The sequence below is a fragment of the Adiantum capillus-veneris genome, chromosome 21 (assembly GCF_014529385.1).
Source record: "Adiantum capillus-veneris isolate H3 chromosome 21, ASM1452938v2, whole genome shotgun sequence".
NCBI lineage: Eukaryota > Viridiplantae > Streptophyta > Polypodiopsida > Polypodiales > Pteridaceae > Adiantum > Adiantum capillus-veneris.
The window spans coordinates 37,706,567-37,720,463 of record NC_140951.1 but is presented as its reverse complement, the minus strand read 5'-3'; the positions used below and the strand labels follow the sequence as shown (position 1 = coordinate 37,720,463).

The window sequence follows — 13,897 nt, the reverse complement described above, 5'->3', positions numbered from 1 at the left end:
CTCGCGGCCTATGGGACACTATATGAGGAGATACACATAGCAGTTTGGAACTGCAATGGCTCTTTGTGGACACACCCAGGGAGATTGGAGGAGGTGATGCATAACAGAGACATCATTCTACTCACAGAGACACATGAGAGCTCAAAGAGAGGTCTACCTCGAGTACAGGACTATCATTGGGAGTCTACACACAGGAAGTGCACACGGCACAACACCACTAGAGGATCTGGCAGAGTAGCAGTCCACGCTACATGTGGGTGCGGATTGAGCTCTACATTGCCATTTGCTACTTTGCACCCAGTGGTTCTAGATTCGCACAGACAGGCGGAGGAGAGACAGATGAGGCTCATACACAGGGCGGGGAGGAGGAGGATGATACACTTTCACCATATGCATGTCTCAGGGAGGAGATCATGGAATACTCCAGGCTAGGAGAAGTTTTCCTCACGGGAGACTTCAACGCCAGGACACAGAGTAGACAGTGTGACATCTACGACTTTGACGACCCAGAGCTACTCTCCACCATGGAGAACACAGAGGCAGAGAGGACTTCCAGAGACACCACCACACCGACACCATACGGGCGACATCTACTTCGTTTGGGATCACAGCACCGTCTCGTTATTTACAACGGGATGGCGCAATGGCCATCATCTGGAGGCCTGACTTGCATACCACCATCAGTACCCAGCGGCGGCAATACAGTGGACTACATCATCGGCTTCAGAGAGGCAGCTCACCTCCTCACATCCTTCACCATCCCCCCATTACCTATTGGGGCTGACCATGCATATCTTGCTCTCTCTTTCACTGGCTCACCCATCTCACACACACCACCTACACTCACACCACACACCACCATACATTTCACACATGAGCTAGCCAGAGTTTACTCATCACATGTCTACGAGGGGATCTACACTCTCGACCCAGATACACCACTCTCTACACTCACTAGCCAGCTTTCCGCAATTCTACACACCTCGACCCTCAGCTGCTTTCCACATACTACCCACACTGGTAGACCTCCACCCTCTGGGACGATGCCCCAGAACCGGTGGTACGATGAGGAGTGTAGGGATCTATACAGGCAGCTACGGGCTCGACGAGCCTTGGAGGAGATCACTGAGAGCGAGGTCAGGCGCCAGATGAAGGCCATCACACACCGTAAACGGCGGGCCTTCGAAGAGGCGCAAGAGCTTGAGCTATACCATCTTCTCATGAGTACTGACTGCGCCACCGCATGGAGGATTCTCAGAGAGCCACGCCCCACCACCCCCTTGGAGGATCCTCAGATTTGGCATGACTATGCCGAGCGCCTATACCAGATACCTGGGCAGCCACTGACCCCGGAGCCATCCAACCCCCGACCTACCACCTCGACTTTCTTCACATCTAGTATGGTGAAGAGGGCTATTCGACGCCTCCAGCATGGCTGCTCAGCCAACCACACTAGACTCCAGAGTGAGCACCTCATCTATGCAGCAGACACCCTCTCCCCCTTGATAGCACGTCTTTTCAACCGCGCTTTGGTTGAGGGACTACCAGAGGAGTGGACCATGCACACCATCGTGCCTATCCACAAATCTGGTGACACCTTGGACCCAGGGAACTACAGGACTATCATGATTGGCCAAACTATATGGAGCAGTTCTTGAGGCAGAGCTCAGCACATACGCAGAGGCATCAAGGCTACGCGCACCAGGACAGGCAGGGTTTCGACGCACTTTCTCGACCATCGACCACATCTTCGTGCTTCGCTGCCTGATCGACAGAGCGAAAGCACGGAAGAGACGACTCTACTACTGCTTTGTAGATTTCCGCAAGGCTTTTGACACTATCCCTAGAGAGAGACTCTTTCAGCGTCTCCAGGAGCTACAGATACCATCTGAGATGATATGGGCCATTCATTCTTTGTATGCACAGGTCATAGGCAGAGTGCGGTGCCCAGGTGGAGTATCGGACCCCATTGCTAGCACCATTGGTGTGAAGCAAGGATGCCCCCTCTCCCCGACCCTATTTGGCCTCTACATCGACGAGATAGAAGACTACATCCTACGAGCAGGCGGGGCGGGCTCCGACTTGGCAGGTAGACCAGTCCATATTATGCTCTATGCAGATGATATTATTCTAGTTTTTGAGACACAGGAGGGACTACAGAGCCACCTACGCGCCTTGGATGATTTCTGCACACATAGAGGGCTCACAGTGAACCTTGGCAAGACCAAGGTCATGATTTTCCACACCTCCAGGACAGTCCGAAGTAGAGCAGTGCTCATTGTAGCAGGTGGACAGGTTGAGGTAGTTGATTCATATGTATACTTGGGGGTGACTTTCACTGGCACCACTGGCAGATTTTCCATGACCCGGGCAGCCAGAGACCGGCTTACACGAGGATATGCAGCACTGGCCACCTTAGAGCGCAGATGCCACCAGGCCCACTTCCAAGAGCCCCGTAGCAAGAGGTGGCTTTTTGACACTCTAGTTACACCTGCCATGATGTACGCTGCCGCAGTATGGGCACCAGGGCTACCAGCATCTCTCTGGACACAGATAGAGCGCCCACAGATCATTATGATTCTCGTTTGCTCCATAGCAAACCATCAGTACCACACGACATCATCAGAGCAGAGCTAGCGGCACCCCCGATGCTAGTAGAAGCCCTCCTCCAAACAGTTTGCTTCATCCAACGCATGCGAGAGCTGCCACCAGACAGACTCACCCGCACAGCTTTCAAGGCATCGATATAGCTACACCAGGAGGGGGACACCAGAGCATGGTACTCGTAGGTCACAGAGTGGTTCACATCACATGGCCTAGACATCACAGACTTGCCTCCTTTTCAGTATGATCCTGACTCCCCACACATACGCCTCTCACACCATGAGAGGAATAGAGTTCTCAGACAGGATCTCTGGCAGCTACACATCAGAGAGACATGGATCACACCCAGAGAGCCTCTTCCTACAAAGAGGCAGTACTACAGAGACCACTTCCTGACCATCCTAGCAGATGGGTTCATCCAGAGACCGAGGTACATGGATGTCTACATGCCACACATAGCACAAGTCGCCACTGGACAGCTCAGAGTATCATCACACCAGCTAGAGATTGAGGCAGGGAGAGCTGCACATGTCCCCAGAGCAGAGAGGATATGCAGACTTTGCACAGCAGACGTTGAGAGTGAGGAGCATTTTGTATGCAAATGCAGAGCATATGAGGAGATCAGAGACAGATACCCGACCTTGTTTGCAGATCAGCCCACCTTACATCAGATTCTTGAGTCCAAAGACCAGCGAGACAGTTCGGCCGCTTCCTCATAGAGGCACAGCAGCACAGGGACTCTCTCCTTCAGACATCATCGGTCGTGAGAGACGAGCACCAGACACAGCTCACAGACTTCTTCCAGACGGACACAGTAGTACCACCATCCCAGACTACTCAGAGAGGAGTGACTCTACAGCAGGCTGAGGAGGTCTGAGCTCGCGGGCGTCCACTTCTCCACGGACGTAGGGCACCCCGACTTCACCAGAGAGAGATCCAGGAGATTCAGGAGCGCTACTGCAGATCTCTAGAGGAGAGACGCATCCGGGCTTTTGCAGACCCAGCCGCCATCCTACGGGGATTGTTCACACCTCACCCACCCATGCATCATGTCTTACACCCTGATTACGGGACTGGATGGAGCTAAAGATATGATAGCACTTTCTCTCATGATTGTATATTTCCCAGCATATAGGATTGCATTTTTTCCCTGGTTTAGAGCTCCACCCCCCCCTACCCTTGTACCACCTCCCTTCTCTCCCAGTCATTACACAGGATAGCTATTTTTTGCTTTGTACCTTTTATCCTTCACAGGGTATCCAGAGGACACTTACCCCCATGTACTTTGATTTGTCTCATAGGCCAATTTCGGCCTCTTATGGACGTAAAAAAATCTTTCTTTCTCTCTCTCTCTCTCTCTCTCTCTCTCTCTCTCTCTCTCTCTCTCTCTCTCTCTCTCTCTCTCTCTCTCTCTCTCTCTCTCTCTCTCTTTTCTTTTTTTTTTTGGAAAAAGTCAGGGCTGTTTATTACTGAGTACAATATAATCCCCAGCGGATGCCAAAATAGCCTCACGTGGGGTGTACAAGCTGAATGTAAGGAGGAGAGCCACTATAGTGACAACTCGACTAAAACAATCTCATGGTGGTCGGTGTGACAAGTGGAGGAGAAACCACCGAGGAGGGGCATAATGCCACGTAATCTGTCCACCTATAAGTGTAAAAAAGAGTGGGGATCGTGCCCAACGCCGAAGGAAGGCAAAACGGCGAGCCTCGGCTGCTCAAGATGCACCTGAGGAAGAATCCCACTGCCAAATCAGGGTGTGAATGATATCCAGCCAAATGGTAGTGAGGGTATCCTAAAGGAGCTGTGGAGCCGCACTTAGAATGTGAAGACAATGAGTTCTCCAAACATTCCATAGTGTAATACTAGTGATGACTGAAAAAACTTCATCATGTGTCTGAGAATCCCCCTACCAAGCAATCTATGGTAGCATAGCCAAAGTCCCTCGCCGATAACCAGTCGAGGTAAGCATAAAGGCTGGATCTGTGTCTGAGCCCTCGTAGAAAAGATGCGGGCCGGGCATCGGCATCAACCATGAGACAGATCCCCAAGTGAGAAATCCATGCTGAACACCCGCTCTGCTAAGTAAAAAGCAAACTGCAAGCCACACTACATGGGAAGTTGAGCATGACCAAAGAAAGTGTGCAGGTGACTCAAGTAGTCACAAAGGACAGCGAGTACATAACGGATCATGACCCATAGTAGCTAGCCAAGTCCCAACTGGAAGTCCTGCATGTGCAATCATCCACATGAAAAAAGAAATACGACAGGCCGCATGTAAATCCCAGATGGCGGACCAAAACTGCTGTAGATAGGCATGGGAGAGACCTGAATGTAACCAGAAACGCATACGAGTGGGCTGCTCTGGTTGCTGTCTCATCAATGCTAACCTTCCAATCCTAACAGTGTACTCAAAAAATGAAATAGGTGCACCGATGGGGTCAGAGTGAGGCCAATGCCACTCTCCTGGGTCCCAATAAAGCTGAGATAGGGCACGACCCTCCCACACCCAAAGCCTCCAAAGTGCAGCATCAGCGGAAGCGAAATGAGGGTCAACACAACGACGCTTCCCGCGGGAGCCAACTACTCGTATGGCCTCCCATCGAGCGCCGGGGTAGACAAGGTGCGGAGAGGTGGCATCATATGTCAATCTAGCATGAATCCCCTGAGAGTAGTATCAACTGTGAACAGCATGGTGTCTAAACGAGCTAATAAGAGAGTACTCTGAGCAAAGAGGCCTTCCCAGCCACAATGGGGAGGCATCTGAACCGTGCCTCGCATGACTGCATCCCACTGTGAAGGAACGGCGGAATCAATCTCAAGCAGTCTGTCTGTCACCCCTCGACCAATGTCATAATGTTCTGCCACAAAATCTACATCCAGCATACGTGTCTCATGAAACAACCGCATAGAGGCAACAAGGCGAGTGTCCCAAGCAGCCCAGTCAATGTGAGTCGTCTCTCCAAGCTGACGGGGTGGATTAACCAAAGAATCAAGACCTGCAGCATTCCAAATGAGAGGCTGGCGCTCAATCTCCTCACGACATGAGGGAGGTGAGCGTATGATAGCCCGTCGCATGGAAACCCAAATCTGAAGGAGCGATCCGATGAAGGGTGAGAGGGTGGTGGTGGACAAGGGGGCATCCGTAAAGAGAAAACGATACCCTGCATGCCAAGTATGACCATCTCTAGTGCCAAGTATGACCATCTCTAGTGCCGAGGCGTGGAGTCACTGTGCAAAGAGCGGCTTGAAGAAGCATCTTCCAAGGTTCTTGGCCGGGAAAAAGACCCCGAACAATAAGCTTGGTAAGAAGGGCGCGGCTCTGTAACTCTGGATCAATAATGCCAAGGCCTCCCTTTGACCTAGGACGAATAATCGTGGATCAACGAACTCGAGCACGAGTACCAATAGTCCCATCTGTGCCACTCCATAAAAAGTTCCGCACTAGTCGGCGGAGCTGAGCTATCACACCAGAATGTAGAATCCAACAAGAGGCCGTATACCATACTGTAGCCAGAATGACCTGGTTGGCGACCAATGCATGGCCAGCCAACGACAGATGACGTGAAGACCAATGGCATAGCTTCCTACGAATAGACTGTAGTATGGGTGCAAACTACTGCTGTGAGGAAACATCAAATCCAACCTGAAAGCCCAGATATCTACATGTCTGACCCGGCTGCAGCCATGTGAAACCATCAGCTACCCCCCAAGTAGGTATGTCATCACTGCCAACCAGTAACCCATAGGATTTATGCCAGTTAATGCGTGCACCACTGGCAATGAAAAAAACCTCTAGGGCCTCCCGCATGGCATCAAGAGCAGCTAGCAAATAGCGCAACATTAGCATAGTGTCATCAGCAAACTCCTGATCGATAAGGTCCGGAGCTATAGGTACTAGCATGGTCAAGCCACGAAATGCATGACTCTGAGCACGAAGAAAGTCGGACATAGTCTCTCCGACAAACAGATACAGATATGCTACTAAAGGACATCCTGACGGTCAGATCGAGAAAGCTCAAAACTACGACTGACACGGCCACCAATAGTAATAGCACTGCTGGCAGTCCTGAAGAGAGCGGAAATGCTTGAGATCCATCTCGAAGGGAAACCCATCCTGGCTAAAGATCCTTCGAGAAAGTCCCACTCAACACGATCGTATGCTTTCTTGAAGTCAAGGATGAAAAAAGCAAGAGGTTCAGAAGATGATCTGGCCCACTCTACTGCCTCATAAAAAGTGAAGATATTATCTAGGATGCATCGATCCATGACAAAGCCTGTCTGAGAAGTATGAATAATATCTGGTAAGAACAGTCGCAAGCGATGGCTGATCAATAACGCTAATATCTTATAGACCAAAGGGAGTAGGGTAATAGGTCTCCACTGTCGGAGCTGAGTGGTGTCACCCCCCTTCGGAATAAGAGATATGAGACCTAAACAAAGATCCGGATGCATATATCCTGATGCAAAGATGTCCTGGCAACCGCGAAGCAATGGTATATGCAATACATCACAATATGTCAAAAAGAAAGCTCTAGTGAGACCATCCTCTCCTGGACAGGAGGATGGATCAAGACTCTCTATAGCAACATGGAGCTCTGCAAGTGTGAAGGGTGCCAACAAGATCTCTGCCATAGTGTCTGTACAACGGTGTCGAGTGTGATGCCAGATCTGCTCACGGGCAAGTAAAACCTCAGTAGTGCATACATCAACAGTGAACAATGTCTCAAAATAATCTGCAGACATATCAAGAATAACATCAGGATGCATATGTAGTCTATAACCAGCCCGTACAACGTAGAGGGCGGTACTATTTCAATTACCTGTTAACTTTACACAGAGCACTGAGAAGGGAAGAGAACACAGTTGCGTCCAGCGACTAGAATGTCACTGCGCACACGAGACCGACACCCTGTAGGCCCCAAAGACTGGCGCCCCTTTCGGTATTTCTTTATTCAAATTAAGGTAGACGATCCGACCACTTAGCACAAGCTTTCACAAAGCTGTCCAAACCTGGCGAGGGCTGAAAACGCAGGTTTTCGACCAGATTTCGACAGCATAACGGCGCAAAAACCCCTGTAGGTCAAAAACACCCGTCTAGGACGGATTCCCTCAATATCTGGAAGCTTTCTGGTGAGCTGTCACAGAAATTCAGCGGGCTGTAATTCTCTGTTTTTCACTGCCGGGAGCCCAAAACCCTGTACACGCATCCCAAGGCTCTCACGAGGCTCCCCCGATGTTCCCTTGTAGTTTAGGTGTGAAACCCTAAACCTGCAGAAAAACACAGCAGGCTGTAATTCCCTGTTTCGGATCGTCTTTAGCGGAGCGAACACGCCTACGCGTGTCCCAAGGGCTCCCGCACGCAATGGGATAGTTCCCCTGTGAATTGGACGAGTTTTCACGCGAGAAAACTCTCCAAACTCGCAATCTTTCGTGATGGAACTGTGCGTACCTGTGGGGGATTAGCAATTAGCTAATCCGGTTCCTGTTCAAAAGGCTCTTGCCTTGGCAAACGCGCATAAACCCTCAGAACTGTACATAGGTCAAATGAGAAGCCCACTAGTGGGGCATAACATACTGTACGTAGGGGAGAAAGAGAGCAGTATGTAGCGTGCGGGGCATCACTCCCGTCACCATACTGTGCATAGAGGGCAAGGTAAGCATTCCATAGCTTCTGTACCTGCTACAATCCACCTGAGGCTGAAAATGGCGCCCCCTTTGTTGTTATGCAGCTCGTTTTTGCCTCCCAGAGTGGCAGAATCGCTCACAGGCTGACACGTCGCCCAGTTTCCGAGTTTGGGCTTTCCCTGCTAAAAATATCTCAACTGTTGCATCAGTTGACTTAGCAGCAGAGCAATAGAATGTTCCCCTTGTCATTCCAGAGCTAATGACGCGAACACATTTTCTGGTCAAAAATAGCAGTTCCCTAAATTTTAGGAGATGCTTCCATGGCGTCCCTATCGGTCTCTGACCATCATTGAAGACTACCATTTGACCAACATCTACAATGTGGGTTAATTTACTGGCCCCTTTCAACTTATAAAGTTGCAGTGACTTGACGAGTGGCCCAAATTCCAGTTTGGCGCACACGAGCTTCCATACTCATCAGAATTCAGTGCTAACTGGCCCGGGCAGTCCCTGTCTGACCGACCTAGATCCCCGATGTGAGAAACCCATTTGGCTGCAACCGTTTCACACTGGCCATGCAATGTCCACTTGCACCTTTTCAAGGGTTTTGGGACAAACAATTAAAAATAAAATAAATATATCTAATACTTATTTACGGAAGGCAACAGGAAAAATACACCTCCTGGTGACATAGTCTCTCTCTCTCTCTCTCTCTCTCTCTCTCTCTCTCTCTCTCTCTCTCTCTCTCTCTCTCTCTCTCTCTCTAGGGCTGCATAGGCACGAGTCAATCTAGTGTCTGCTGCCACTTTCAATGTGAACCTCGGATCACTAAAGACCACCCGAAGATATGTGTATGCATCAGTGTACTCCATACTATCCTGCCCATATGTGAATGTACGTGCTAATCTCCTAACCCACTGTGGCGTGGTATTAAATACCATGACCTTGGTTTTACCAAGGTTGACAGACAATCCACTATCCCCTGCAAAACTATGCAATGCGTCCAAATGTCTCTGCATACCCTCTGGTGAGTCTGATATCAACACGATATCGTCAGCATACAATAAAACAAGGATCCATGTCCCCGCAAGCTAAGCACCTCTATCTCCTCCTCTATCAATATAATCAGAGACCTCATCAACATACCAAATAAAGTAGAGGACAATGGGCATCCCTGTTTCACTCCGATAGTGGAGTGAACTATGTCAAATATCCCCTCTGATGTGCGTACATGACCCATCACTAAACTGTACAATGCCATAATTCCCCATATCAGCTTTGTGGGGGTACCCCCAATTCCATAAGTCGGCGCATCAATCTGGCCCTCGGTTTAGAGAGGATTTGTTCGCAGGTTCAGTTCCAGGAACCTCGAACAAAGCTCTGGCTTTTCGACACTTTGGTCGCTTCAGTTATGCACTACGGGGTTCAGGTTTGGGGACCGTCTATTGACAGTGCTGGATGGAGTAATATGGAGAGACCCTTGATATCTATGATTTCTAGGCTGATTAGAGCCAAGGCCTCAGTCCCACATGACATCATACGAGCGGAGCTGGCTGCCCCACCTATGGAGGTTGAGGCACTCACCAGATCAGTATCATTTGTACACAGCTTATGGGACACCACCAGGGACAGGTATGCTAGGCCTGCTCTTGAGTCATCCAGACAGCTAGCATTACAGGGAGATACATCATGTTGGTATGCACAAATGAGCTCATGGTTTCAGAGGCATGGTTTCAGCATGGACAGGCTGCTCCCTTTCCAGTATTCTCTTGATGCACCATCTTTGGCTCTTACACGAATGGAGACTACTAGGCTCATTCGGCAGGATCTTATCCAACTTGATACCAAGAGGACATGGATAGAGCCATCACGTGAGTTGGGTACGAAGAGGGCTTTCTATAGAGAGCATCTTCTGCAACTCACGACAGACGGATTTGTCACACGGCCCAGCTACATGGACACACATCTATCTCATGGGTTACGATGTGCCATAGGCCAGATTCGCACATCTTCACACCAGCTTGGGGTTGAGACAGGTAGATTCAGAGGCATACCAACAGACAGTAGGATATGTCAATTATGCCATGCAGAGCCAGAGACAGAGTTTCACTACATATGTCACTGCACAATCTACTATGAGATACGGGGATGCTTTCATTGTCTATTCAGAGATGGTTTTGACTCGCTAGATAGAGTCATGAGATATCAGGATCAAAGCTGTCTCGGATTATTTCTACTTGAGATACAGAGACATAGAGACGCTCTATTGAGAGGGCAAAGACAAAGACAGCCCCAGAGACGCATCTCAGATTTCTTCAGTCTGAGTACCACAGAGGTAGAGGGGACACCACCATCACAGAGCTCGGCTCCCAACCATACACACACCAGCGGTACTCTCAATGACCGAGCTATAGAGTTGGGGAGATCGAGACGACCGCGACTGAGGAAGGGAGCCACACAGCACCCACGGAGATTGCGGCAGAGGATCCACAGGATCCTAGCACGACACCCAGAGTGTCGATCGGGATAGGCTTCATGCTACTGCTATATTATATCATGGTGACACTTATCCCCACTTTGTACCTTTGTGGCATGATACCATTGCTCAGCCTACCAGCCACCCATAGGAGTCGGTAGCACTCCTATCTCAGTTTGTTGTTTGTAGTTTTCTTTGTTTGTACCCAGACTTGGTACTAGACTCATCATTGTAATCAGTTGGTCTCATAGGTCATTTTGGCCTTTTGTAGACGTTAATATATCATTTCATTTCATTTCCCCCCCCCCCCCCCCCCTCTCTCTCTCTCTCTCTCTCTCTCTCTCTCTCTCTCTCTCTCTCTCTCTCTCTCTCTCTCTCTCTCTCTCTCTCTCTCTCTCTCTCTCTCTCTCTCTCTCTCTCTCACCTACCCTCGCGCCCACCCGCCGCAGCCAAAGGCCTCTCTCCCCGCTGCTCCCGCCTGTCCTCCCCCCCCCCCCCCCCCCCCCCCTTGCTCGCGCTGTTCTGCACCGCCCCTGCTCGCGGCTGCTCTGCACCCGCCCTCGCGCGCTCTACAACCCGCTCCCCGAAGATGAGGAAATCGCACTACTCAAGAAAGAGCTTGCAGAGGTGAGATCGCAGAATGTCCTCGAAGAGGGAGAACTTCAACCCTCTCTCATTGAAGAGCTTAACACGATCAAGGAACAAGTACGGGCCATCAAAGAAGGTGGGGAGCAACAAAAAGAAATGACGACCTCGTGGGTAGATGTCATCACAAAGACCCAACAGAAAGCAGAAAACGCCGAAAAATGGATCAAGATTGTTAAGGAAGGGAAAGGCAAGGAAATAACTCCCACCCCCACACCAACCATCATCAACCTGACACTCGAAGAGGAGCAAAGGAGATGTGTGCGGGCCTTACACGTAAGGGTATGTGGCCTCAGAGACCAAGATAATGTAGACAGAGGTGAAAGAACTCATGACCTTGGTGGGGGTCAACGAGCAGACGCATACAAGGGCTTGGAGAGTGGGCACTAAGAAAAGTGGGAGCAACGGAGAAACCTCGAAGGAAAGGGCACTCATTCTCTGCTTCCCCTCCATGGAAGCGAAGAAAGACTTCTTGAAGAAGAGAGCGACTCTAAAGAAGACGGGCATCTTTCTTGGAGATGACATCACCCTCTCACAGATTGCTCATATGCAATAAGTAATGCCGGAAATAAGAGCAGCAAGGGAAAAGGGGAAGATTGCCTTTTACAGGGATGGAAAGGTGGTGATATTGGAGCGACGCCCCGCATGACGGTGCGAGACCTATGGGACCGCACTAAAGATGGCAACCTGGAATTGTAACGGGTCACTCCGTCTTGATGTAGGGGCCTTTGAGGATAGCTTTATGGGGAGAGACATCATTTTCTACTCTGAGACGCATCAAGCACCGGGACAATCCATGCCACACGTGAGCGGATATAGATGGGAGACAGCTTGCAGACAAGAGACCAGATCGGAGCATCGAGGACGGGGCTCAGGGGGAGTGGCAGTTCTATTCAGGGAGGAACTGCAGCCAATGATATATACAGCACGCAAGGATGAACAGGCTAGGTACATGTGGGTGAGGGTCAGGGCAGAGACGGGCAGATACCTCTACATTGCTATTTGTTACTTTCCTCCTAGTACGTCAGTATATGCATCACCTAGAGGACAATCCCCCTTTGCTATTTTGGATAATGACATATGGGAGTTTTCCAAGGATGGTGACATTATCATACTAGGGGATTTCAATGCTAGGACTGCCCACCACCAGAAAATATTTTATGATACGTCCGAAGAGATGCTCAGGGAGGTGGACGTCACAGAGATGGGTCTATCCAGACTATCACAAGATGAGGAATACACTGAGTATGGTAGATACTTGATAGATATGGGAACCGCACACAGATTGGCCATTGTGAATGGCCTACAAAGATTTTCAACAGCTGGAGGTTTTACTTGCTTTCCACACCGACATGGTGCAAGCACAGTGGATTATGTTATGGCCCAGCCAGGTCTCATCCCATTCTTTCAGGATTTCATGGTGGGCACTAGGCCAGTTGGAGTAGCAGTTGATCATGCTATCGTGTCTTTCACCCTGACCTTTCAGTTCAGCACAGCTCCATTAGGTGGGGTCCCCATACACACTCGGTATACCTTCATGAGGGAGACGGATTCTGTGTATATGGATGAGATATACAGGCAGCTATGCACCCAGGAGCCGGGACAGCCACTAGATGAACTCAATCAGAGTTTGACAGAGACGCTCCATGATGTAGCATCAAAGGCATACTCCCACAGCCTGCCCACACGGAGACGATCTAGGAACATGCCCCAGAACAGTTGGTATGATGAGGAGTGCAAAGAGACGAGGATCAAACTACACAGGGAAGTGCTCACGGGTATTACCACACATCGACAGTCACGGATTATCTTTCGCCCTCTAGTGCGACGAAAAGAAAAGGGCCTATCTATCTCAGCTAGAGCGGGATCTATATCAACTATTTATAAGTCAGGACTCGGGCGAAGCATGGAGGCTATTCCACGAGCATTCACCACCACCCGCGGTCACCTCCATTGAGACATGGGGGGAATATGCCACATCTCTCTACGCAGCATCAGGGCAACCACCTCTGCCGGACCCACTAGAGACATGCCCAGAGACATGTTCTTTCTTTACTGCCGAGAGGCTAAGGAAAGCCATTGACAGGATGAAGACAAGGAGAGCGCATTATCATGATGGTCTGGTAGCAGAGCACTTCATCCATGCCAGGGATATGCTTGCAGAGCTCCTGGCTATGATGTTTAATCGAGCCATGTATGAAGGCTTCCCAGAGACCTGGAGTATGTCTACGATTGTGCCTATTTTCAAGTCAAGGGATCCCACCCGCGAATTATCGCACCATCATGGTTGGCCACACATTAGCTAGGTTGTATGCATCCGTCCTTGAGCAGGAGCTGAGTAGATGGGCAGAGCGAGAGGGAATAAGAGCACCATGGCAAGCAGGTTTCAGGAGAGGTTTCTCCACTCTTGACCAGATTCTGACACTCAGAGCTATTATTGAGGAGGGTAGACACCATGGCAAGAGAATCTATTGTAGCTTTGTGGATTTCCGCAAAGCTTTTGACACAGTGCCGAGAGCCAGACTTATACACAGACTACAAGAC

General features: G+C 49.9%; 1 protein-coding gene and 1 pseudogene across 2 annotated transcripts in view; one reads left to right on the top strand and one right to left on the bottom strand.

Annotated features, from left to right (window-relative positions):
• The window catches only part of LOC147430794 (zinc finger (CCCH type) helicase family protein), a 105,756-nt gene that overhangs the window by 36,291 nt on the left and 55,568 nt on the right, over positions 1 to 13,897 (bottom strand). The window lies entirely within an intron of this gene.
• LOC147430796 (uncharacterized) lies at positions 252 to 3,481 on the top strand (annotated as a pseudogene).